Source organism: Schistocerca cancellata, chromosome 8 (genome assembly GCF_023864275.1).
Source record: "Schistocerca cancellata isolate TAMUIC-IGC-003103 chromosome 8, iqSchCanc2.1, whole genome shotgun sequence".
Taxonomy (NCBI): Eukaryota; Metazoa; Arthropoda; class Insecta; order Orthoptera; family Acrididae; genus Schistocerca; species Schistocerca cancellata.
The window spans coordinates 513,040,887-513,068,778 of NC_064633.1; positions in this window are offsets into that span (position 1 = coordinate 513,040,887).

Sequence of the window (27,892 nt, forward strand, 5' to 3'; positions counted from 1 at the left end):
GGGAAATATATTATTGATGACTAGAGTCTCTGTTATGTGTATCTGTTGCTTTATTAAATTAATTACAACAGGTAGGAACTTACGCAACAACCTATTTATTTTATTTTATTTATTTGGGTTTTGAAGCAGGGGCTCCCCTTCAATAGTCGTACTAATGATGTTTTTCCGTTTTATGTATACTGAAAATTGAAAAATTCAATCACTGCAAGCAATAAGCTTTTTTTAGCATCGTCAGTCACTATATCATAAACATTATGACCAGATAAAATTTTTGACGTTTTAATGGTTGTAGACTCAAGAATAGTTTTTCTTAAGAATGTTTTCATTGGCACTACCACCAAATCAGAAGAACACAAACGTAGACGCAATACACAACTGATTACAGCATATCGAAGTCCACAGACGAATTTCAGAAGCTATGAATATAGAGTTTCATGCAATGAAAACTCCTTGCAATGACCGGAAAAATAGCCTCGAAATACTGCGAAGGAAGTGAAATTAGCGAATTCATGCAACGTAATCTCTATTCCGGCTTCTGCTAAGACGAAAGCAGAAAATAGTTGTCATCAGAATGTGGAACAAGCAACACAAATCGCTGACAGTAACGTCCGCTATAAGCCGACCTCAAACAAAGTTGTCCTTCAGTCTACAACAACCAAAATAACGGAAATTATCATCTACTTGTAATGTTTAGGGTATAAGCACTGGTGATGCTCTGTCGATAAAGGGTAAATGTGGATGATGAATAAGCTCTTCCACAGTTGGCACAGTTTGATATTAATTTAGCAACTGATTGCTTCATGTGAAAACAACTCTAGACTGTCAGAATATTCATGCTACACATATCTATGTGTACTTGTTAGAGCACACTACTACCTGCTAATTAGTAATACGAATTAGCGCTCATCATGCTGAGGGGCTCAATGACAAGTAGTCCCTAGATTGAAAACATCGTAGCTTCGAGTGGCGTCCCTTAACGACATCTGGGGATAAAACTGCGAGCGTGCAGATGGACAGACGTTACTTTAATGTGCGGAGATAGTTTTCTAACAGTAATCCTTGTTAGCTGGATTATAACTCAGACCTCATTTTGCTAGTGAAAGAACTCGTGAGCAGTTTGTGAAGAGCATCAACACTGTTGTACCCCACTCACAAGACGGACCCATTATGTTGAAACGTCCCCTTAGAACACTTATACACGACTGTGCTTAAACTGGCACACAATATTTTTAGCGCAACGCAATCTGATTTTCAAAAATCCCTACAAAAGAATGGCCCTGACTAACACTAACCTATACCTTTCACAAATCACTTACCTCACCAAAAACCTTCGTTACTCGAACTACTGCAATACAGCGAGCGCCACTACTGCCAGCTAAATAAAAGATTCAAACTACTGAAGGCACTAACTACTGATAGGCATAGTTAGCAAATGAAAGATTTTAATAGAGAACAAACAATGTATTTACCTTAATAGTGTTGAAAAAGCATAATATATACAGCAGTTCATGATATCCAGTATTGCAAATTTCAAAACTCCGCCATCTCTCTCCTCACATCCACCACTGCTGGCGGCTCACCTCCAACTGCGCAACGCTACGCGCTGTTCACATCCAGATGCCGCTGCCCAACACTACAATGGCAGACAACAATGCAAACTAGCCACAGACTGCACACAGCACAGCCAGTGATTTTCACACAGAGCGCTACGTAACGTTGCCAATAAGAACCTAAACAGCCTCCTTACATAGCCCCCATGCTCCCCACAAAAAATTTTACAAATTGTTTTGGGCACTTGGCAATACATATTTGTTATAATTTTTCATAATCGTAATTACAATAACAAAGAAATCAAATGCACACACTTATTGATATAATGTTGGTCAAAAGCTAAAATTTTCTCACAGTCCATAAAGAGAGTTCTGATCATTCATCATAATAGTAATTACAGGTCTTTTTTTAAAAAAGTCTCATTAGTAAAATAAATTGCACACAGAAGTAGCGGTTTTCCATGCAGTCTTGAAGAAGTAGTGTTGTCCTTCCAATGGAAAGACAGTGCTGACTCTTGACATGCAGACAGGTAATGGACCACAACAGAGCAAACCCACAGCAGAGTCAGTCGAAGTCTTGAAGAATATTGGTAGGTAGGTCCTCACAGAGCAGACCCACTGTAGTCCTGGTAGAGAATATGGTATTGGTGGGCCACCAGAGGCGCAGACCCACTGCAGTCCTTGTAGAAATAATGGTATTGATGGGCCATCAAAGATGCAGACCCACTGTAGTCCATGTAGAAATAATGGTATTGGTGGGTCATCAAAGGGGTAGACCCACTGTAGACCTTGTAGAAATAATGGTATTGGTGGGTCATCAAAGATGCAGACCCACTGTAGTCCTTGTAGAGATGGCCAGCAGCCATCTGTTGTGACTGTGCAGGTGCACAATCACCATTGAAGAGTCTTGCAGATAATATAACAAGTCCATAACCAATTTTTTTTGAAATGTCCTTAGAACCAGCAATGCTGTTATCCAGTCCCTTGCTGAGTTATTAACACACGTGCAAACACTATCACTCCCTACTTCTCACATATTGTCCATATACTATGACCACCAGAAACATGTGCAGTGAAATGGAACTTACAAGTTAATAATATGATGAACTGGTGTCAATTACAATTTTATAACATAAGAATACAATTACAAAGGTACAAAATACATCATTAAAAACATGACAATACCGATAACATTTGTAGTACAGGCTTTACAAAAGAATCGAAATAACATATACATCAGTGTTACAGGAATTATGACATGAGTACATACATAAAAGATCAGAATAACTTTTGAAACATCAACTTTACACATGAGCATTAAAACAAAACAGAATAAATAATGTCTAAGCATATTTACAAGGTAAATAACATATTATTAATGCCAATTATATTTGAGGATAACAGTATTCCTCATCATAGTGAATCTAGCTTAGTATTAGAAAAATTCTACAACATAAGTCTTATCAGACAAACATATAAATACAGGAAAAACATAAATACACAAGGGTACACAAACATATAGCGGAATAATACAAGGAAAGGACAGGGTTTGTTTTACTGCAGTATTTTGCAAACAAAACTTTCTTTACTTCTTGGAGATCTCCCTTCGTTCTTCATTATTTCCAAAAATCCTATCTATACCTGCTTTCTGTACTTTTCTCATATAGCCTCTCAGTGCATTTCTTCAAATTCATCGCAACTCATTCTCTTATAGGCTACCCCCTCTTAAGCTAACTTAAATCTACTGAGCTCAGATGCTAAACTAAGGGACAAGGCAATGCAGCAGCACAAAACAATTAACGCAAACAGCAATGAAAAAAATGCAGATTTGCGAAGCAAGCAGCATTATAGAAATAACTTATATCTAAACATGACATAGCTCAAGCAGAAAAAAATATTACACTAAAGACAATAATGCAGACAAGGGAAATGTATATTCACATCTTAATGTCTATGTAATTAAAGTGGTGCACCACAACAACTTATCGTAAAAAAATATTGCCATGTACTTGAAAAGAAAATTATGTATGCAATTACTGTTACTAGTCCCTTTTTATTGTTCTTTCCTTTCCAAGTGCTCCTTTTTTGAAGAATGTGGATCACAAAATTATTATTTGATAGATCTGTTGACAGAAAGTGTTCACATTAGCAAATGCATTTTATTTTATTTTATAAAACCAATGCTGCAACACAGCTGGAAACTAGATATCAAATGAAATAAGCAACTATGAAAAGCAAAGCATAAAAATATCATTCAATAGTCATGTGACATTTCATAAGTTAGTAGAAATTCTCCCAACTCTCGTAGAAAGACGCTTGTCATAATCAGGTGTGCAGATGTAAGTATCTTTCCAAGTAATGAGCGTGTCGTATTTGCGATGCTTTCTACAAAGGAATGTCAATAGCGAGGATAAGGGCCTCCCTCTTTTTTTTTCTACCTGTGCCTCTGAAGTGCACACCCCAATGGCTTTTTCTCAAGGCGGCTGGCACACCTGGCAGCTCACAATGCATTACGTCATGGTCACTTACCTTTCCACTACAGTGACAGTCTCATATAAAAATTTCACAGATCGAGAATTTACGTTGCAAATGTGTAGAAACAAAATCCTATGAATATAACAGAGTTCAAAACGTTTTCGTCGGCATTGTGATACATTCATGCATTTACACGCATTTCATAACTCTTAAAGTACAATTCTTGGTTTCCAACAACCTTTTTCACAAACCAGAGTCCCTAAACACTACTCATTATTCCTTACCTTATTCGTTGACACTTCTTCAATATTTCATCATAATAGATATGTAGCATACTCAAATAACTCATATAGCATCAGCTTATTGATCATAAACATACCGCAACAGCATAATACACATAGTCATCGTAATAATAACATCATAACACCTCAGTTAACTCTCAAAATCGTCGTAGCTTCCTCCAATAATTTCAAAACCTAAAGAAAATTCTCTGCTCATTTCAATTGTGTCATCTGCCTCAAACATACTTTAAAAATCGTGATTCCATACCAAATATATCATTCAAAGCTCTCATAATATCACAATGGGTCCAAAAAAATATGAACAGTTCACAAAGTACAGACAAAATACAATTTTGTAAGTGTGAAGTTATCCAACGGTGTAATTACATAAACATTTGTCACTGATGTAAAAAAAAGTTTGTCTCTCTCAGTTAAATGATCAGATAGCTGTGTAATTATGTGTTAGAGAAATATGGTACCGATGTGTAAAGTTGTGTAAGCAAATACCATATTAGCTAGGGCTCCTTGTGCTTGCCAAACACATGATACACCAAGTAAGCGTGTACCCCCCTGAGGATTAATGTAATTATACCCTCAGGTGTTACAGATTACAACAATGGAATGAAATGTATTACGGAAAACCTTTGTATCATTGTACTTCAAATATCTTTAAAAATAAATGATTTAAGTACAAAATTAATCACTCAAATACGTGTCCTGTAGCGCTAAATGTGCGTCTTGCTGTAAGATAATCTCTGTGGAAGTGTCGTAGTTATTGTCCTCCGAAAGCTAAGTTCTGCAGAAGTCAATGTACTTACCTCATGATAAACAAAAGTGAAATGCTTTGCATATAGATATCTTAGTTATTACACTTATTGTTGTGATGAAGAAATTACTGTGCTGTAATGTATTGTTGTGCTACGAAAGAGGCTGTCTCATTGTAGCTATACCACAAAAGTTACTACTAAAACATGTTTTACTTTCCAGAATAATACAGAAAAACTGTGCACATATAAAACAGAAACACTGCAAAAGCAACACTGTAAATTGTCACTCATTAGTAGTGTCGTGATAAAATCGTGTAGCTGTCACATAAACTAACCACTGTGTCGTCTGTTCACTATAACAATGCATTCGTAATTTCTGTTTAAATAAGTTCACTTGGTTCTTGATTGGATATTTAACTTCAAACGTTGTTGCATGGTAACAGTTTCTAAGTCTGACAATGCATGGTAGAAATGTGAAGTGAAGAGTTTTATGGCAAAGACAAAGTTAAAAAGCAGATTATCTTTCAATAAACGGTTTTACATGTGAAATGTGGTGCAATCCTTTACTCATCATAGTACTCAGAGTTTCAACTTTAACGGAATTATCATGCGGTATACGTCGGTGAGGAGTGCTAAAATTTGTCTCATGGTTAGCGTCTATGTTATTTTTCTCTGAGCCAGCCGGCGCACGCGGCTGCCTGCGGTGCGAGTCATTGTCTGTTCCTTTGTTGGCGCACGTCGTTATTGGGATTAGGAAGTCTAACTTCTACAAATTCACGTGGACGAAAGTGCCCTGCTCTGTTTGAATCCCACCAGTTCTGATGAAACTCAGGTCTGTCGTTATGATTATCTCGTCTGTCGTCATGTCGGTAAATTTCATAATTTCTTTCTTGTCGGTCATGTGGTGGAGAATTTCTTCCTGAATTGTAACTGCGCAGAAGACCGTTATGTCTGAAGTTATTCTGTCTCCCTTGATAATAATTGTTTTGGTTCCCATATTGTCTGTTTCTCTGATTGTCTCTGTGATAGTCATTACCGCGGAGAGGTGATCTTTCCCTGTAATTATTACTACTCTGCCAACGGTTGTCATACGGGTGGTGTCTGTTTTGGTCACGATTTACGTTATAAGAAGAGCCTTGTCATGTATTATTTCTGTCATCGCGGAATTGTGACAGATGTGACCTGTAATTGTTGTACTCCTGTTTTCGCGTTCCGCGATTGTCAGTGTCAATTTCCAGTTCTTGTAACAGTCCCCGAAAAGCTCCGATGTCGTCTTTGCAACGTCCTGCTAAAATAATATACCGTAAATGTTCAGGCAGTTTGATTAAGGAAATGCGGATGAGTTCTGAGGGGCTGTATGGGTTTGAAAGATACTGATTCTTATGCAACATGTCTTCAAAATATTTCATAAGACTGGAAAATTCAGATTGTTCAAAACGTTTCTTCATTATGATGTCATGTTTTACTCAGTCTTGTGTAGCTTGAGACCAATACGCTGAGAGGAAGGCATGATAAAATTCTCCTTCACTGTGACAATTGTGAATGACCGATCGCATTCTTACAGCTGGTTTATTCTCCAAGTAGCCACACATAAATTCTAATCTGTGTTCTAATGACCAGTTGGGAGGAAAACAATGAGTGAATTGATGGAGCCACGCTTGTGGATGAATTTCGTTGGCAGAATTCTTAAACGTTTTGAATTTACGTGTAGTAATGAACAGCTTATAGTCAAAATCATCATGTCGGCGAGTCGCATGTCGGTCATTGTTACGTCGTGTCAGCGGTTCCATCTCAAAATTCGGTGCACATTGCCAATTTCTTTCATAACTTCCAAAATACCCTGTGTTATTATTTTGTGGCTGTTCCGTATTTCTATGTCCCTCTTCCCGTATTGGGGCGTGAGTGTCCTCTGAAATACGTAATTCTTGTATTACCTGTGTCAGCTGATCTTGTACTTCCCGGGTTTCTCTTTGGTGTTGCGTATTAATTTGATTCTGATTGTGTTTGAATTTCCTAATTTGTTTGCACTCTTCTGTGTCATTAAAGACTACTGGTTTTATGTCATTCAGATTATCATCTACCTTTGTAGATAAATTATTTAGCTGATCCGAAAGTTCAACTACTTTCTCTGATAATGAACTAATTTCCTCCATGTGTCTTTCTGAACCAATTTTCAGAGTATCTACTGTGTCCTTTAAGTTTTCTTGAGTTTTTGAAAGTTGTGTAACCAAATCGGTAGATGCAACTGAGTCAATTTTAGCCCACAAGGTCTCATGATTTTCATGAACAATGGTTTGCAGTTCTTTTATGGCTGCTTCGTGATTCTGTAATGCATTTTCATGCCGTGAAAAAATAGGTTGAAAATGCCGACAAATTTGTGTTTTTACGTCATTACAGACTTTTTGACATTTCGATTCAATGTTATGTAACTCAGTAGTTAAATCTTCACGTGTTTGTTCAAGCTTATGTTCCACTGAGTCTAACTTTTAAAGCTTTTGTTCCATTGTGTCTAACTGTTGCTGTGTTTGCCTCTGGTGTTGTTCCATTGCGTCTAACTTTAGAAGCTTTTGCTGTGTTTGTCTCTGATTTTGTTCCATTGTGTCTAACTTTTGAAGATTTTGTCCCATTTGTTTCTGATTTTGTTCAAGCGTTGTGTCTAACTTTTGTAGCCTTTGTCCCATTTGTTGCATTAACTGTAATAACAGTGCACTGGTGTCTGAAACATGTTCCTCAGTGCTTTTCGGCAGTGAATTTGCACCGGCAACATTCGCATTTTGACAAGCGGAAAATGTGTCTTGACTCATTTGAGAAAAATGTGAGAACCCAAAACCTGAGTCTACAGTATTTGCAATATTGTGTTCTGTCATTCCCGATTCCTGAGGCGAGCTGTTGCTGACCGATCGATCGATAATGCTTCCCTGTTCACTACCTGTTTCACTGTCTACTCCATTATTTGACGCCCGCTCCATTTCCCTATGCACAGTTACCAAATTACTACTTTGAATATTTGTTAATTCATTACATGGTGGCGTTAACACACTGCTTTTGTCTTCACTGTTATTTCTCAGTTTACTTTGGAGCCTAGTATTACGTTTTTCACACGCCATTATTGTCACAATATTTCACACGACAACACAGAAAAGCACAATTTGAAGAGCAAAAATATGAGAACACATTAACATAGCACTGAAAATAATATCTAGTTAAATGCAGCTGCGAAATACTTGGTGCAAATCTACATGCGTGCCACACCTGTTGTACTGTACAACAATGAAAGACTGCAACTACAAAGGAAATTCTCTCTATAATTACGCGCTAGCAATAAACAATAGCTACACTAATTGCACAAACTACAAGAAAAAAAATCAGAAGATTCCAGTGAGGTATCCTCGGCTAAGGGTCGACATATGAAACGTCCCCTTAGAAAAATTGTACATGACTGTGCTTAAACTGACACACAATATTTTTAGCGCAACGCAGTCTGACTTTCAGAAATCCCTACAAAGGAATGGCCCTGACTAACATTAACCTATACCTTTCACAAATCACTTACCTCACCAAAAATCTTCGTTACTCGAACTACTGTAATACAGCGAGCGCCACTACTGCCAGCTAAATAAAAGATTCAAAGTATGGAAGGCACTAACTACTGATAGGCATAGGTAGCAAATGAAAGATTTTAATAGAGAACAAACAATGTATTTACCTTAATAGTGTTGAAAAAGCATAATATATACAGCAGTTCATGATATCCAGTATTGCAAATTTCAAAACTCCGCCATCTCTCTCCTCATATCCACCACTGCTGGCGGCTCACCTCCAACTGCGCAACGCTACACGCTGTTTACATCCAGCTGCCGCTGCCCAACACTACAATGGCAGACAACAATGCGAACTAGCCACAGACTGCACACAGCACAGCCAGTGATTTTCATACAGAGCGCTACGTAACGTTGCCAATAAGAACCTAAACAGCCTACTTACAATGTGCCTATTTCTCACAGCTAAATGGACTATGCTCTCACCACCACCAGCACTACGGATGTCTGTTAAATTAAGACCTCCCGACGCATCCTCTCCTTTAGCTAAAACCCTTTGGTGAAGACATGTCGGAGAACGAAGAATCACTGAATGTCATTTTAGTGGTGGATATACGAAATTGTTGATTTCGCCCCTTATAGCCTTCCACGTGACTAAAACAATGCAAAAAGCCTGAAGAAATTTGAAAAGCTTAATAACTTTTGGATAACTCTTGCGCCCATTAATTCTACATAATGTTCCTCATCAGCTCCTAGTCCACTTAAAAATTTCTAGTTGTGCAAACGGAGGAAAAACAGAACGAAAAATAATAAAAAAACAGTAAAACCTATGCTTGATGTCCAAGATGGTTTATTTTCGTTATTGGAACTGAAACAGTTTGCCTGTTTAAAAGACGAAAGCCTTTTTCATCATGTTTTATTCATGAATGATCCAAAAAGCGCAAAAATCGTAATATTACTGTGATAGAAAGTTATATAAAATGTCTACTGGCTCTGAACATTCACTTCACTTCTAATATTAGCACGTTTCTGCCAACACTGGGTTTAGGTAAACAGCAATATCTGTGGATCTGTTCTTCATCTGGAAGAGGATTGTTCAAGAATTTAGGTAACAAGTTTTTCGCGAGAAACGGTTTATTCAGAAAGTCAAAGATATATACGGTACCACTGCAACTCTGGTAAATGTTACTTTCCGACGTAGCCGCAATAGTTGTTCAAAAACCCATTAAAAATACAATTTATCGAAACCGGAATAAAATAAGTCACTGTTTCAGCATTCGCGACTAGGAGCCACTTGCAAATGCGACCAGCAAAGAGCTTCTTTCGCGGTCTGGCAGCGCACTGTATTTCGGACGATATCGACTACGGTTCCGATGAAGATGTTACGGTCGTGGAAAACATCGTGCACCAAAACTACGTCTGCTTTCGTAGTATCACATTCCCTCCGTTAACCTCTATCAGTTGAACATCAATTCATACTAAGCCCAATGATGTTTCACAGTAGACGCTACGGAAAAGACAACATACATGTGTATGTAATTAATCTGTTAGCATGTCGCACGCTTCGTTCCTCTCTAGTCGGTTAGTATGCTTATTAACCATCAGATCAAAAGTATCCGAACAATCCTGTGTGATGCGGAATTGCCCTCTAGATATTAGGGAGAGGGGCACCCGCCAATATAGAAGAATATGGTAAATATTGTGCAATCTGCAGAGAAGCAGTAACAGCACATGGGTCGGTTACGATAGTTTTGTGACTTCAAACATGGACTATTCACAGTATGTCATTTGATTAACAAGTTAATCAGATACATTTCGATCCTTCTAAAGCTGACCATGTCGACTGTTGGTGAAGGGACTGTGAAGTCGATAGTCGAAGGAATAACCACGGCTAAACCAAGTCACGGATCGTCCAGCATTGCGAAGAATGGCTGCGGAACTGGTCATGAAATCAGCGGAAAGAGTCATTCATAAGATTCAGAGTGCTACCAGCAATCCAGCTAGCACAATAACAGTGCATAGGGAGTTAAAACTAGTTGGGTACATGGTCAAGCAGTTTTTTTAAGAGCCATACATTCGTGTGGTTAATGCTAAGCGAGTTTGGGGAATGTAAAGAGCGACAGCACTGGACGGTGCATGGTAGAAAAAGAATGATTTGGACCGATCAGTCACGCTATACTTTCTGGCAGTTTCGTGGAAGATTTTCGGTTTTCCGAATGCCTGGAGCACGTTACCTGCCATCATGCACCGCGCCACCAGTGAAGTACGTGGGAGGTGGGGTTACGGTATGGGGGTGTTTTTCTGTGGTTACGGTTAGGTCCTCTTATTGTGCTCCAGAAAACAATAAATACTGAAGTACACGGACAAATTTTACAGCGTTGTGTACTGCGTGCAGTAGAGCAACAGTCTGGAGAGAGTGATTTTTTTTTTTTTTGTATCAGCCTGGCAAAGCCCCCTGTAGTAAAACAATGGTTTGTGGAGAATAACATTCCTGAAATGGACTGGCCTGCCCAGAGTCCCGACCTAACACCATGGAACATCTCTGGTATGAGTTACAACGTCGACTTCGCTCTAGACGCCAGCTTCCAACTTTACACCCATTTTCGGCTCTTGTGGAAGAATAGGTTAATGTGCCTCCACACACACGTGAGGTACTTTTTACTTGTTGAACCTCCCTCGAAAAGACACATTGTATTGAATTCAAAGAAGTGCGTAATTTTTCAAGACTTTCGGGTTTGGGTTGTTGACACCATGAGGCGTAGCGCCTCTACATTGTCCCTATTACAGGCCTGCAGTATGAGCCACGTGCAAGACAGGTGGCGTCAGATGGCTGGAGCGTATGTAGTTTCTATGCGATATGATAGGGGTCGCGCTAACTGACGGACACTGTTAGAGCTGCTGTCAAAATACTGTCAGTTTTATTTCCGGTTTTGTTTGTTTAGTTTTGTGATTGTTTATTAATTACTGCTATTATTGTGTTTGGTTATGAGGATGAAAGAAGGTGTGAATGTGAAATAATGTTTTATGTAAAGTTTTTATACAATACGGTGAAGTAATTGGTCACCTAAACAATGTTCAATCATGACGTGTTTGTTAGTCATTCGTACCGGGAAATTTGTTATAAACTGTTTCATCAGTTTATGGTACAGGGGAGATGAGATTACAATTTCGGTAAAGCAGTTTTGTTAACAAGGAATTAATTCTGTATTTGTGGATTTTCAGAATTTATTTATGCTAATTTACTGATCTGACTCAGTGACGAATTTTGATTGGTTCTGCATATACGCGTGGGACTGAGCGGGTTGCATGCTGCTTTCGAATTGGCTGTGATGTTCCTCCATCAGTCAAAGATTCGCATATTCGCGCCTATTGTGGGAACTAGAAAGTACTTCTGTGTAAAGAGATGAGTAGAGTCGGGCTTGTTCTCATAGTGATCAGCCCGGCTGACATGCACTCCGTCGAAAATTACTAATGTTGTATTACTTAGGTACCAACATGTTTGGCAAGTGCCGTGAAATGTGTAACGGATCTCGATTTAAAGCACAGTGTGAAATTCGGAACTTTTAGTGACGATTGAAGTAACTAAATTCCGCGTGCCGTATTGCCTACTCGCGAGCGAGAACGTTGTGTTACGTGAGACTGTTTATACGGCTAGAAAGTTCTTTTGTGTAAAGCGATGAGTACAGTCGGGTTTGTTCTCATAGTGATCAGCCCTGCTGACATGCACTCCGTCGAAAATTACTAATATTGTGTTACTTAGGTACGAACATGTTTCGCAAGTGCCGTGAAATGTGTAACGGATCTCGATTTATAGCACAGTTTGAAATTCGGAACTTTTAGTGACGATTGAAATAACTAAATTCCGCGTGCCGTATTGCCTACTCGCGAACGTGAACGTTGTGTTACGTGAGACTGTTTATACGGCTAGAAAGTTCTTTTGTGTAAAGCGATGAGTACAGTCGGGTTTGTTCTCATAGTGATCAGCCCGGCTGACATGCACTCCGTCGAAAATTACTAATATTGTGTTACTTAGGTACCAACATGTTTCGCAAGTGCCGTGAAATGTGTAACGGATCTCGATTTATAGCACAGTTTGAAATTCGGAACTTTTAGTGACGACTGAAATAACTAAATTCCGCGATCCGTATTGCCTACTCGCGAACGTGAACGTTGTGTTACGTGAGACTGTTTATACGGCTAGAAAGTTCTTTTGTGTAAAGCGATGAGTACAGTCGGGTTTGTTCTCATAGTGATCAGCCCGGCTGACATGCACTCCGTCGAAAATTACTAATATTGTGTTACTTAGGTACCAACATGTTTCGCAAGTGCCGTGAAATGTGTAACGGATCTCGATTTATAGCACAGTTTGAAATTCGGAACTTTTAGTGACGATTGAAATAACTAAATTCCGCGTGCCGTATTGCCTACTCGCGAACGTGAACGTTGTGTTACGTATTTATACGGGGCGTTTACAGAAAGTAAGGTTCGATGTGTCGCGAAATGGAAAACACTGTGAAAATCAAAAATTTAGCTCCAGCTTCCATTTACTTATCCACATAGGCGCTTCTCCGACTTAGGCATGTGTCGTAGCGTTGTACCAACTTTCTAATACCCTCGTTATAGACGGGAGCCGCCTGTGCTTTCTACCTATTCTCTACGCTGGTCTACAGCTCATTGTGTGTGCGAGAACGTTTTCATAGCCAGCGGTTCATGTGAGAGGAGATGAAACTCAGAGGGAGACAATTACGGGTTGTAATGTGGATGATCACCTCCAATTGAAAACGCTGCAGGAGCATCTTCATTGCCCCTGCAGAATGAAGCTGAGAATTGTCTGGAAGAAGAAAACGCATGACAGTTTTCTGATGTGAGCTGTATAACTTAGGGCGAAATTTCGCACCAGGCCCTCGTACTTGGCGGGAGACACCATTTTCTACGCATCTTTATGTGCTCAGAACTGAAAAGAGCGACGAGATGCGATCGACGGGCGTACTAGAGACACTGCGCAACACATCTGCACAAAGATTCATCGGATTTTCACAGTGGTTCCCACTTCGAGACCGATCGGCCTTAATTTCCGAATACGCCTCGTAGCAAAATTTGAACGAGAAAAGAAAAGAAATCCTTTCTAAACTTTTTGGGAAGTATCATTGATAATTACCACAAACTGGCTACGGTTATGAATGAGGTATGCGTGTTTACTTTTGATACTTCGTACAGCTTAGAGTAAGGCCTGGTAGTGACTGGTGTAGGCAAGCATATATTAATAGAGTGAAATATTACCCACATATGTTGTTGTTGTAGTTGTGGTCTTCAGTCCTGAGACTGGTTTGATGCAGCTCTCCATGCTACTCTATCCTGTGCAAGCTTCTTTATCTCCAAGTACCTACTGCAACCTTCATCCTTCTGAATCTGCTTAGTGTATTCATCTCTTGGTCTCCCTATACGATTTTTACCCTCCACGCTGCCCTACAATGCTAAATTTGTGATCCCCTGATGCCTCAGAACAAGTCCTACCAACCGGCCCCTTCTTCTTGTCAAGTTGTGCCACAAACTTCTCTTCTCCCCAATTCTATTCAATACCTCCTCATTAGTTATGTGATCTACCCGTCTAATCTTCAGCATTCTTCTGTAGCACCACATTTCGAAAGTTTCCATTCTCTTCTTGTCCAAACTATTTATCGTCCATGTTTCACTTCCATACATGGCTACACTCCATACAAATAGTTACAGAAACTACTTCCTGACACTTAAATTAATACTCGATGTTAACAAATTTCTCTTCTTCAGAAACGCTTTCCTTGCCATTGCCAGTCTACATTTTATATCCTCTCTACTTCGACCATCATCAGTTATTCTGGTCCCCAAACAACAAATCTCCTTTACTACTTTAAGTGTCTCATTTCCTAGTCTAATTCCCTCAGCATCACCCGACTTAATTCGGCTACATTCCGTTATCATCGTTTTGCTTTTGTTGATGTTCATCTTATATACTCCGTTCAAGACACTGTCCATTCCGTTCAGCTGCTCTTCCAAGTCCTTTGCTGTCTCTGACAGAATTACAATGTCATCGGCGAACGTCAAAGATTTTATTTCTTCTCCATGGATTTTAATAGCAACTCCGAATTTTTCTTTTGTTTCCTTTACTGCTTGCTCAGTATGCAGATGAACATCGTGGAGAGGCTACAGCCTTGTCTCACTCCCTTCGCAAAAACTGCTTCCCTTTCGTGCCCCTCGACTCTTATAACTGCCATCTGGTTTCTGTACAACTTTTGAATAGCGTTTCGCTCGCTGTATTTTACCCCTGCCACCTTCAGAATTTGAAAGATAGTATCCCAATCAACATTGTCAAAAGCTTTCTCTAAGTCAACAAATGCTAGAAACGTAGGTTTGCTTTTCCTTGATCTTTCTTCTAAGATACGTCGTAAGGTTAGTCTCGCCTCACGTGTTCCAACATTTCTACGGAATCCAAACTGATCTTTTCCGAGGTCGGCTTCTACCAGTTTTTCCATTCGTCTGTAAAGAATTCATGTTAGTATTTTGCAGCTGTGACTTACTAAACTGATAGTTCGGTAATCTTCGCATCTGTCAACACTTGCTTTCTTCGGGATTGGAATTATTATATTCTTCTTGAAATCTGAGGGTATTTCGCCTGTCTGATACATTTCGCTCACCAGATGGCAGAGTTTTGTCAGGACTGGCTCTCCCAAGGCCGTCAGTATTTCTAATGGTATGTTGTCTACTGCTGCGGCCTTGTTTCGACTCAGGTCTTTCAGTGCTCTGTCAAACCCTTGACGCAGTATCATTTTTCCCATTTCATCTACATCTACATCCTGTTGCATTTGTATAATATTGTGCTCAAGTACATCGCCCTTGTATAGACCCTCTACAGGCTGTTACAAAAGGGTACGGCGAAACTTTCAGGGAACATTCCTCTCACACAAATAAAGAAAAGATGTTATGTGGACATGCGTCCGGAAACGCTTAATTTCCATGTTAGAGCTCATTTTAGTTTCGTCCACCTACGCTCATTGGAGCACGTTAACGTGATTTCATACGGGATACTCTACCTATAGTAAAGGAGTTTTGCTATTTGGGGAGGAAAGTAACTGATGATGGTCGAAGTAGAGAGGATATAAAATGTAGACTGGCAATGGCAAAGAAAGGGTTTCTGAAGAAGAGAAATTTGTTAACATCCAGTATAGATTTAAGTGTCAGGAAGTCATTTCTGAAAGTATTTGTATGGAGTGTAGCCATGTATGGAAGTGAAACATGGACGATAAATAGTTTGGACAAGAAGAGAATAGAAGCTTTCGAAATGTGGTGCTACAGAAGAAAGCTGAAGATTAGATGGGTACATCACATAACTAATGAGGAAGTATTGAATAGGATTGGGGAGAAGAGAAGTTTGTGGCACAACTTGACCAGAAGTAGGGATCGGTTGGTAGGACATGTTCTGAGGCATCAAGGGATCACCAATTTAGTATTGTAGGGCAGCGTGGAGGGTAAAAATCGTAGAGGGAGACCAAGAGATGAATACACTAAGCAGATTCAGTAGGATGTAGGTTGCAGTAGTACTGGGAGATGAAGAAGCTTGCACAGGATAGAGTAGCATGGAGAGCTGCATCAAACCAGTCTCAGGACTGAAGACCACAACAACAGCAACAACTCTACCTGTGTTGCTAGAACATGTGCCTTTACAAGTAAGACACAACATGTGGTTCATGCATGATGGAGCTCCTGCACATTTCAGTCGAAGTGTTCGTACGCTTCTCAACAACAGATTCGGTGACCGATGGATTGGTAGAGGCGGACCAATTCCATGGCCTCCACGCTCTCCTGACCTCAACCCTCTTGACTTTCATTTAAGGGGGCATTTGAAAGCTCTTGTGTACGCAACCACAGTACCAAAGGTAGAGACTCTTCGTGTTCGTATTGTGGACGGCTGTGATACAATACGCCATTCTCCAGGGCTGCATCAGCGCATCAGGGATTCCATGCGACGGATGGTGGATGCATGTATCCTCGCTAACGGAGGACATTTTGAACATTTCCTGTAACAAAGTGTTTGAAGTCACGCTGGTGCGTTCTGTTGCTGTATGTTTCCATTCCATGATTAATGTGATTTGAAGAGAAGTAATAAAATGAGCTCTAACATGGAAAGTAAGCGCTTCCGGACACATGTCGACATAACATATTTTCTTCCTTTGGTTGTGAGGAATGTTTCCTGGAAGTTTGGCCGTACCTTCTTGTAACACCCTGTATATACTCCTTCCACCCACATATACTTTCATGTAACTATTCCTTCCACCGAGACAACTTTTTTAGTGCTGCTTGAGATTACGATGTGTACACCTCTTTTTCTATAGCATTTTACGACTGATATCTGCTTGTCAGTTACTTTAAGGAGGCGTGCGTGTAAGAAGAAATTCACCACAAGATGAGTGAAAGTTTGCAATGCACCGTACTCCAGCAGCCAGACACACAACCTCTCCAAACATTTTCATGCCTAGTTGGTTGTAAACCGAGTACAGAGACTATATCATTCGCGCAGATGAAGTAGCCTGTGTAGTGTGGTTATTATTGATAGCAAAGGTTCCTCTGAATCACTTGTGTGTATGTATGTGTGTGTGTGTGTGTGTGTGTGTGTGTGTAGCGTGGACGTATGCTTATCAGTTTAGTCTGAATCACAGTAACATTAGGGCATTACGAGAGGAACGCTTAGTGCAGTAGTGGTGTAAGTTGATGGAGACGAGGCTGTTGCGCCGTTTCCCTGGCTGGGAGGCCACCTAGTGGCACGTGCTCACCCGGCAGCTTCCGTCGGGCGGGCGCCCGGCGCCGCTTTGACGCGCGTCGCCGTGCGACGCGGGCGGCGGCCGCACAAAGGCGCCTTCGGCCGGGCGGCCATCACTCGCCGTGTCACCGGCTGTCCTTCACGCCCCGCCTGCGCCGTCTTTCAGCGGCTCTTTGAGGCGCCCCTTTGTGTGCGCGATCCGGCGCGACCGCTGTTTGTTTCAGCGATTACCGCGCCTCCGTATTAACGGGGAGCTTACGAACAGCTCAGAGATCCATCTCAGCGAGAAGAACGCGTCAGAGTCAATAGCAAGTGAAAAGAAAAGAGCATCTATTGTCAATGAGGTGCTAGTCTCGAAGCGCCCAGGCGATTGTGAAGCCGTGAGAGATGGCCGCTCGTGTAACAAATAAAGGAATTAATTCAATTTGCAGCGTAGTGAATCAACAGTGATTCATCATGCTGATTACTCCCCAGTGAACTTGTGTTCGTGTTTTATTCTCTGTCAAGTGACAACTCTGATGGCTGCAATAGCGAACTATTTTTCGCAAGTTAGTCAAAAGTTTCAACCGTCACTTCGAAAGACAAATCGTTACGTAATTCGTTTTAATTATTTGTTCATTTATGTTTTAAAAAAGAGAGAGAGAGCAGCTACTTCGACTGCCCACATATCGATTGTGGTGCCAGTATAGAGACGAGGATTAGTAAGGATTAGGAATCATGATGTCGTAGCGACGATGTTTACTAAAGTTAATTTCCCGTTAAGGAGGCTATGAGAGTATTTATGCTGCAGACAGCTGATAAGCAGCTTTTAGCACCCTTACTGCACATTAAAATTGCTTCACCACGAAGTTGACGTGCAACAGACGCGAAATTTGACCGAGAGGAAGAAGATGCTGTGATATGCGAATGACTAGCTTTTCAGAGCATTCACACAAGATTGGCGACACCTACAACGTGCTGACATGAGGAAAGTTTCCAACCAATTTCTCATACACAATCAGCTGTTGACCGGCGTTGCCTGGTGAAACGTTGTTGTGATTCCTCGTGTAAGGAGGAGAAATGCGTACCATCACGTTTCCGACTTTGATAAAGGTCGGATTGTAGCCTATCGCGATTGCTGTTTATCGTATTTCGGCATTGCTGCTCGCGTTGGTCCAGATCCAATGACTGTTAACAGAATATGGAATCGGTGGGTTCAGGAGGGTAATACGGAACGCCGTGCTGGATCCTAACGGCCTCGTATCACTAGCAGTCGAGATGACAGGCATCTTATCCGCATGGCTGTAACGGATCGTGCAGCCAAGTCTCGATTCCTGAGTAAACAGATGGGCACGTTTGGAAGATAACAACCATCTGCACGAACAGTTCGACGACGTTTGCAGCACCGCTCGGAGACCACGGCTGCGGTTACCCTTGACGCTGCATCACAGACAGGAGCGCCTGCGATGGTGTACTCAACGACGAACCTGGGTGCACGAATGGCAAAACGTCATTTTCTCGGATGAATCCAGGTTCTGTTTACAGCATCATGATGGTGGCATCCGTGTTTGGCGACGTTGCGGTGAACGCACATTGGAAGCGTGTATTCGTCATCGCCATGCTGGCGTATCACCCTACGTGATGGTATGGGGTGCCATTGGTTACATGTCTCGGTCACCTCTTGTTCGCAATGACGGCACTTTGAACAGTGGACGTTACATTTCAGATGTATTACGACCCGTGGCACTACCCTTCATTCGATCCTTGCGAAACCCTACATTTCAGCAGGATAATGCACGACCGTATGTTGCAGGTCCTGTACGGGCCTTTCTGGATACAGAAAATATTCGACTGCTGCCCTGGTCAGCACATTCTCCAGATCTCTCCCCAACTGAAAACGTCTGGTCAATGGTGGTCGAACAACTGGCTCGTCACAATACGCCAGTCACTACTGTTGATGAACTGTGGTATCTTGTTGAAGCTGCACGGGCAGCTGTACCTGTACACGCCATCCAAGCTCAGTTTGACTCAATGCCGAGGCGTATCAAGGCCGTTATTATGGCCAAAGGTGGTGGTTCTGGGCACTGGTTTCTCAGGATCTAGGCACCAAAATTGCGTGAAAATGTAATCACATGTCAGTTCTAGTATAATATATTTGTCCAATGAATACCCATTTATCATCTGCATTTCTTCTTGGTGTAGCAATTGTAATGGCCAGTAGTGTAGTACAAGTATGATCGACGTAAAGGAATGAAGGACACAAATTAAACGGATTGTAAGCTGAGCTCTGGAGAAGTATGTGCCGAGAAAGTGGATTAAGGACAGAAAATACCCACCGTGATTTAATTAAGAAAAACATTGAAAAATGCTGAGGGAGCAGATACTAAAACATTCAAGCGTCTGAAAAAAGACTGATGCCCGAAGCAAACAGCTATCACCGTTATGTCTTAGCAAAAGATGTTGCCGAGAATGCGAGAAAATTCTGGTCCTACGTAAAATCCTTAACCACGTCGTAGGATTCTACCAGCTGGTTTGGGGGAAGGGGACGAAACAGCGAGTTCATCGGTCCCATTGGATTAGGGAAGGATGGGGAAGGAAATCGGCCATTCCCTTTCAAAGGAACATCCTAGCATTTGTCTGAAGCGGATTAGGGAAGTCACGGACACCCTAATGCAGGTGACTGTTGTATGTAAGAAAGGGAAAAGAATGGAAACGCAAAATTGTAGATCAATAGCTTTAAAATCGGTTTGCTGCAGAATTCTTAACTATATTGTGTACTGGACTACAGTAAGTTTCCTAGACACAGGAAAAATTTTCTCTTCAAATCAGCACGCTTTTAAAAACCAACGCGCGTAAAAAACTCAGCTAGCCCTTTTCTCACATGATATCCAGTGAACCATGGATGAAAGGCGTGAGGCAGATTCCATGTTTCTAGATTTCCGGAAAGCGTATGACACAGTGCCCCACTGCAGACTGTTAGCGAAGGTACAAGCATACAGAATGGGTCCCAGATGCGTGAGTGGCTCGAAGAATTCCATAGTAATAGGTTCCAGTGCGCTGTCGACAGCGAGTGTTGACCAGAGACAAGGGTATCGTCAGGAGTGACCCTGGGAAGAGTCACTGAGCCGCTCGTGTCTTCTACACGCACAAATTATCTGACGGAGAGGGTGAGCAGCAATCTACGGTTGTTTCCTGATGACGCTGTGGTGTACGGGAAGGTGACGTCGCTGAGTGACTGCAGCAGGATACAAGATGACTGAGACAATTCTTGAGTGGTGCAATGGCATTAAAACACAAAATGTAATTCATTTAGTGGGAAATAAATATTCCAGGAACAGTTTTTACTCTCACATTTTACTGTCGCATTGCTTTATTTAAGTTACCACATATTAATAACAGACAGTCTTTAAAAGTATGATATGGTCCTACTCACGTTTGGATTTATCGTTAAGTAGGAATGGGAGTGGGAGGGCTAGGCCAAGTTCCGGGGAATCGAGCAGTACAGACTCCGACAGAGACAGCGAGTGGCGCGCCTCAGAACAGGCAGCTCTCTCAACCCAAATACGCGCCCAAGGTACAGGGTACAAGAACACTGTTGGGGACGGAACATCGGAAACCAATGTTGGTCCTGCAAAGATAATAAATACAGACGTTTCTTGTCTTCTCAAACCTTAAATCGGAAGAATGTATATAAAAGGATACACCAAAATTATGCTCACTACGCAATCAAACCAACAACCGGGACACAATTCTCAAAAATGATAGGTTGATTCTCAGATTTATCATATCTGTTGCGCCCATATATATATATATATATATATATATATATATATATATATATATATATACCAAATTTTTAAACAGTACATATGTAAATAAAACTAGAAAAAAGTAATCAACCAAGCAACAAGCCCAGATTACTACAGCTGATGTCCGTAAGCTACTAGGTAAACCTGCTGCGGGTAAGACAATTAAATTCCCAGAATTATTTTACCTTTTAAATATTAACAGACAGATTAAGGACTGCAACAAGATAATCGTTGGAGCAACAAGTAGCAACTGTTACTGACAACAGTAATACTTAGTCCCCAGACCTGCTGCAACCCAGCATATACAAAAATTAAAAATAGGGGAGTTTAAACTGCAATATACAACTAGAACAATGTTATCTTGCTGAGAACGCTAATAATCAGTGGCCAGACCAGCTGTGACCCAACATATAAATACATAAAAGGGGCTTAAACCGAAACACACACACACACACACACACACACACACACACACACACACATATATATATATATATATATTGTGGGCTTCTTCAGTCCTGAGACAGGTTTGATGCAGCTCTCCATGCTACTCTATCCTGTCCAAGTTTCTTCATCTCCCATCACCTACTGCAACCTACATCCTTCTGAATCTGCTTAGTGTATTCATCTCTTGGTCTCCCTCTACGATTTTACCCTCCACGCTGCCCTACAGTACTAAATTGGTGATCCCTTGATGCCTCAGAACATGTCCTACCAACCGATACCTTCTTCTAGTCAAGCTGTGCCACAAACTTCTCTTCTCCCCAATCCTATTCAATACCTCCAAATTAGTTATATGATCTACCCAGCTAATTTCCAGCATTCTTCTGTAGCACCACAGGTCGAAAGCTTCTATTCCCTTCTTGTCCAAACTAGTTATCGTCCATGTTTCACTTCCATACATGGCTACACTCCATACAAATACTTTCTGAAATGACTTCCTGACACTTAAATCTATACTCGATGTTATCAAATTTCTCATCTTCAGAAACGCTTTCCTTGCCATTGCCAGTCTACATTTTACATCCTCTCTACTTCGACCACCATCAGTTAATTTGCTCCTCAAATAGCAAAACTCCTTTACTACTCTAAGTGTCTCATTTCCTAATCTAATTCCCTCAGCATGACCCGATTTTATTCGACTACATTCCATTATCCTCGCTTTGCTTTTATTGATGTTCATCTTGTTCTCCTTTCAAGACGCTATCCATTCCGCTCAACTGCTCTTCCTCGTCCTTTGCTGTCTCTGACAGAATTACAATGTCATCGGTGAATGTAAATGTTTTTATTTCTTCTCCATGGATTTCAATAGCTATTCCGAATTTTTCTTTTGTTTCCTTTACAGCTTGCTCAATATACAATTTGAATAACATTGGGGAGAGGCAACAACCCTGTCTCACTGCCTTCCCAACCACTGCTTCCCTTTGATGTCCCTCGACTCTTATAACTGCCATCTGGTTTATATACAAACTGTAAATAGTCCTTCGCTCCCTGTATTTTACCCCTGCCACCTTCAGCATTTGAAAGAGAGTATTCCAGTCAACATTCTCCAAAGCTTTCTCTAAATCTGCAAATGCTAGAAACGCAGGTTTGCCTTTCGTTAATTTAGCTTCTAAGATAAGTCGTACGGTCAATATTGCCTCACGAGTTCCAACATTTCTACGGAATCCAAACTGATCTTCCCTGACGTCGGCTTCTACCAGTTTTTCCATTTGTCTGTAAAGAATTCACATTAGTATTTTGCATCCGTGATTAATTAAACTGATTGTTCGGTAATTTTCACATCTGTCAACACCTGCGTTCTTTGGGATTGGAATTATTATATTCTTCTTGAAATCTGAGTGTATTTCACCTGTCTCATACATCTTGCTCACCGGATGGTAGAGTTTTGTCAGGACTGGCTCTCCCAAGGCCGTCACTAGTACTAATGGAATGTTGTCTACTCCCGCGGCCTTGTTTCGACTTAGGTCTTTCAGTGCTCTGTCTAACTCTTCACGCAGTATGGTATCTCCCATTTCATCTTCATCTACATCCTCTTCCACTTCCATAATACTCTCCTCAAGTACATCGCCCTTGTATGGACCCACTATATACTCCTTCCACCTTTCTGCTTTCCCTTCTTTGCTTAGTATTGGGTTTCCATCTGAGCTCTTGATATTCATACAAGTGGTTCTCTTTTCTTCAAAGGTCTCTTTAATTTTCATGTAGGCAGTATCTATCTTAACCCTAGTGTGATAAGCCTCTACATCCTTACATTTGTCCTCTGGCCATCCCTGCTTAGCCATTTTGCAATTCCTGTCGATCTCATTTTTGAGACGTTTGTATTGCTTTTTGCATGCATAATTTACTGCATTTTTATATTTTCTCCTTTCATCAATTAAATTCAATACATCTTCTGTTACCCAAGGATTTCTACTAGCCGTTGTCTTTTTACCTACTTGATGCTCTGCTGCCTTCACTACTTCATCTCTTAAAGCTACCCATTCTTCTTCTACTGTATTTCTTTCCCCTATTCCTGTCAATTGTTCCCTTATGCTCTCCCTGAAACGCTGTACAACGTCTGGATTAGTCACTTTATGCCGGTCCCATCTCCTTAAATTCTCACCTTTTTGCAGTTTCTTCAGTTTTAATCTACAGTTCGTAACCAACATATTGTGGTCAGAGTCCGCATCAGCCCCTGGAAATGTCTTACAAATTAAAACCTGGTTCCTAAATCTCTGTCTTACCATAATATAATATATCAGAAACCTGTCAGTATCTCCAGAGTATCAGCAAAGTTGTGCTCTGTGCAAACTTCTACCAGGCGGCTTCCTCATTCATTTCTTAGCCCCAATCTGTATTCACCTACTACGTTTCCTTCTCTCCCTTTTCCTACTACCGAATTCCAGTCCCCCATGACTACTAAATTTTCGCCTCCCTTCACTATCTGAATAATTTGTTTTATTTCATCATACATATCTTCAATTTCTTCCTCATCTGCATAGCTAGTTGGTATATAAACTTGTACTAGTGTAGTAGGTGTGGGCTTCGTGTCTATCTTGGCCACAATAAGGCGTTCACTTTGCTGTTTGTAGTAGTTTATCCGAACTCCTTTTTTTATTCATTACTAAACCAAGTCCTGCATTACCCCTATTTGATTTTGTATTTATAACCCGGTATTCGCGTGACCAAAAGTCTTGTTCCTCCTGCCACCGAACTTCACTAATTTCTATTATATCTAACTTTAACCTATCCATTTCCCTTTTTAAATTTTCTAACCTACCTGCTCGCTTAAGGGATCTGACATTCCACGCTCCGATCCGTAGAACGCCAGTTTTCTTTCTCCTGATATATATATATATATATATATATATATATATATATATATATATATATATATATATATTTCAAAAAAGTAAAATTGGCGCACAGAGTACAACTGCTAGTGGCTGCAAAACATTTTTCTAACAACAGTATTTTCAACTGTACGCTGATTGAGCACTCAACGGCTCTCTGTCGAAAGGCTCTTCTTGTGGCTTGCCGTTAAACAAATTGTGATTCAACGCTGCACGTTAACAACAACAGGAAATGTCAACAGCGCTCTGTCGGACGGCAGTAATCTTACCAAGTTATTAATAGCCACAGAGCAATGACGTATTTGGTAATAACAGTAATTTCAACTGTACGCTCATTGAACACTCAACGGCGTTGTGTCGAAAGGCTGTTCTTGTTGCTTACCGTTAAATAAATTGTCATTCAACGGTGCACGTTAACAACAACAGGGAAATTCAGGAACACTACAAGAAAGCCACGACACGAATCCGCAAGATGCGAACTTGCAGATCAGATTGGCAGTATACCATTTAACAGTGAATACACACACGCGACCACAGGCAGATTCGAACTGTCAAACGGTGAGCGTCGCTTTACAAGGAGGCAACCTCGCCGGTGCAACCTTGCCAACCTTGCATCCAGCAAAATAAATAGCAAACAACCGGCACATACTAGCAAGCGAGAGTCTGGTCTGCGTAAGGCAGCTTCGAATGCCCTCGCGAAACTCGGCTGTCCATGGGGGCCGCCTGCCACCAACTGCCCGTACGCTAGTACGTCCTCTCCCCCGAAAGCCTCCAGCGATCGCACGCTAAGCATCGTGACCCCCTCTGCCGATACGCCAGAGGAAGGAGACCACGGCTCAAAGTACATTACATGCAGCCTCGAAAACTGAAACTTAGAAACGACTTACCTTTGATTAAATGGTCAATTTACTACAACTTATCAGTTTACATGTGTTCTCTCCGATCTACAGACATAATGTTACACATATCAGTATAAATACGGCCGTCTGCTAGCGCGAACTGCTTTACGTTTAGCAGTGGAGTCTGGGCAACGGCGCGATGACTTGGCCTGTCAAAAGCGCTTCGTATAAGAGCAGATATTTGGAACAGAATGTGTACGTCTGAAAGACAGAAAGTAAATGCCTACCCGATTTCTACAGCAGATTGTTTGATACCACAAGTTCATAAGTTAGATCAGCTTCTTTCTTTTCCTCAAGCTCTCGCCGTATCTCCATCCAGGAAACATCTCACTCTGCATGGATGGGCTGTGTCTTCAGTTCGATCACGCTAAATCTTTGTTTAATAGTTCATTGTACATTTTAGCTTCCAGTACCTACTGCAAAATGAGTCTCTCCCTCTTCACTAAATTTTTTGCTGGTTGGTATCCAGTTCAAGTTAAAATATCTTGCTCCTTGTGCCAGATCTAATTTTCCTTCCAATTTCCGGCAAGTAAATGAACTAGATTCCTTACGTTCGACGTAACAGATGTTATTGATTGTATAATCATTTTGAAAATAGTATCTCAGATTCAAAACATAGAAATTCATTGCTGAGATAAGTTAAGGGATGACGGAGAATTATATTAAGAAAATGAGTTCTTGTATCGAATTAGAAGAAAGAGTAGCATATACACTTTTTTGAATTTAATTTCTTTATTTATTTATATTTTTTTTACTTCTGAAGGGCTAATTCTATGTTTGGAAATTTACCAGCATACATACACCTAAATTGCTTGAACTTGAGGTGGCATACTGCGACACCCCGTCTTTGCGGGAAACTTCTGATGTTTGCTTGATATTTGACACTTATATCATTTGCGAGCATAATATGAAGTACGGATGGGTGCTGATCTATGTAATTCTCGAGTATCGTATAATTATCAGGGGCCTATACTGGTGTCGAAAGTTGGGCAACTCATGTGTAAAGGAGAGGCGTGAACATTGCGTCTCTGAAGTTTTTAATTTAGCAGCTGGAATCGCAAATTTTCTTTGACTTTTGGGAGCTACCTAACTACTGAACTGACGAATCTGTTTGTAATGTAGTAATATAAGAATTTAATGTTTGTAATATGTGTAAATGTAATAGCTGCCCTGCTCGCGCTTTGATGTGGTTCAGTCGGATTGAATGGAAAAGAATTAAAAGAGGAAGCACACGTTTCTATTACGTATGGAAATTGGATGTACAACCTAATCTCATTCTCTCCCCTGTCTTTACCCTCTTTCTTTCTACACGTTCTCCTCCTCCCGCTCTATCTGTCCACTACTCCCTCCTTCTGTCCAAGCCATCCTCTCCTCCCGCCTCTCTCTCTATCTCCTACGCCTCCTCTCTCTCGCCCTCTAAGTCCATGAATTACCTCGAAGGAAACGTTTTAATGACACACAGTCGTTCTTGTCAAACACAACTAGCTTTCTACTCAAACGAAGTGTTGAGTGCTGTTGACAAGGGATTTCAAATTGATCCGTATTTTTGGATTTCCGGAAGGCAATTGACACTGTACCACACAAGCGGCTAGCAGTGAAATTGCGTGGATATGGAATATCGTCCCAGTTATGGACTGGATTAATGAGTTCCTTTCAGACAGGTCACAGTTCGTAGTAACTGACGGAAAGTCATCGAGTAAAACAGAGGCGCTTTCAGGCATTCCCCAAGGTAGTGCTATAGGCCCCTTGCTGTTCCTTATCTATATAAACGATATGGGAGACAATCTGAGCAGCCGTCTTAGGTTGCTTGCAGATGACGTTGCCGTTTATCGACTAGTAAAGTCATCAGAAGATCAAAATAAATAACAAAACAATTTAGAAAAGATATCTGTATAGTACAAAAATTGGCAATTGACCCTAAATAACGAAAAGTGTGAGGTTATCCGCATGACTGCTAAAAGGAATCCGTTATACCTCGATTACACGATAAACCAGTCAAATCTAAAGGCCGTAAATTCAACTAGATACCTAGGAACTATAATTAACAACAACTTAATTGGAAGGAACACATAGATAATTTTGTGGGGAAGGCTATTCAACGACTGCGTTTTATTGGCATGACACATGAAAATGTAACAGACCTACTAAAGAGACTGCTTACACTACGCTTGTCTGTCCTCTTTTAGAATACTGCTGCACGGTGTGGGATGCTAACCAGACAGGATTCACGGAGTACATCGAAAAAGTTCAAAGAAGGCAGCATGTTTTGTATTATCGCGAAACAGGAGAGAGAGTGTCACTGAAATGATTGAGGATTTGGGGTGGACATAATTCAAACAAAGGAGTTTTCGTTGTGGCGGGATCGTCTCACGAAGTTTCAATTACCAACTTTCTGCTGCAAATGGGAAAATATTTTGTTGACGCCGACCTACAGAGGGAGAAACGATCACCACGATAAAATAACGGA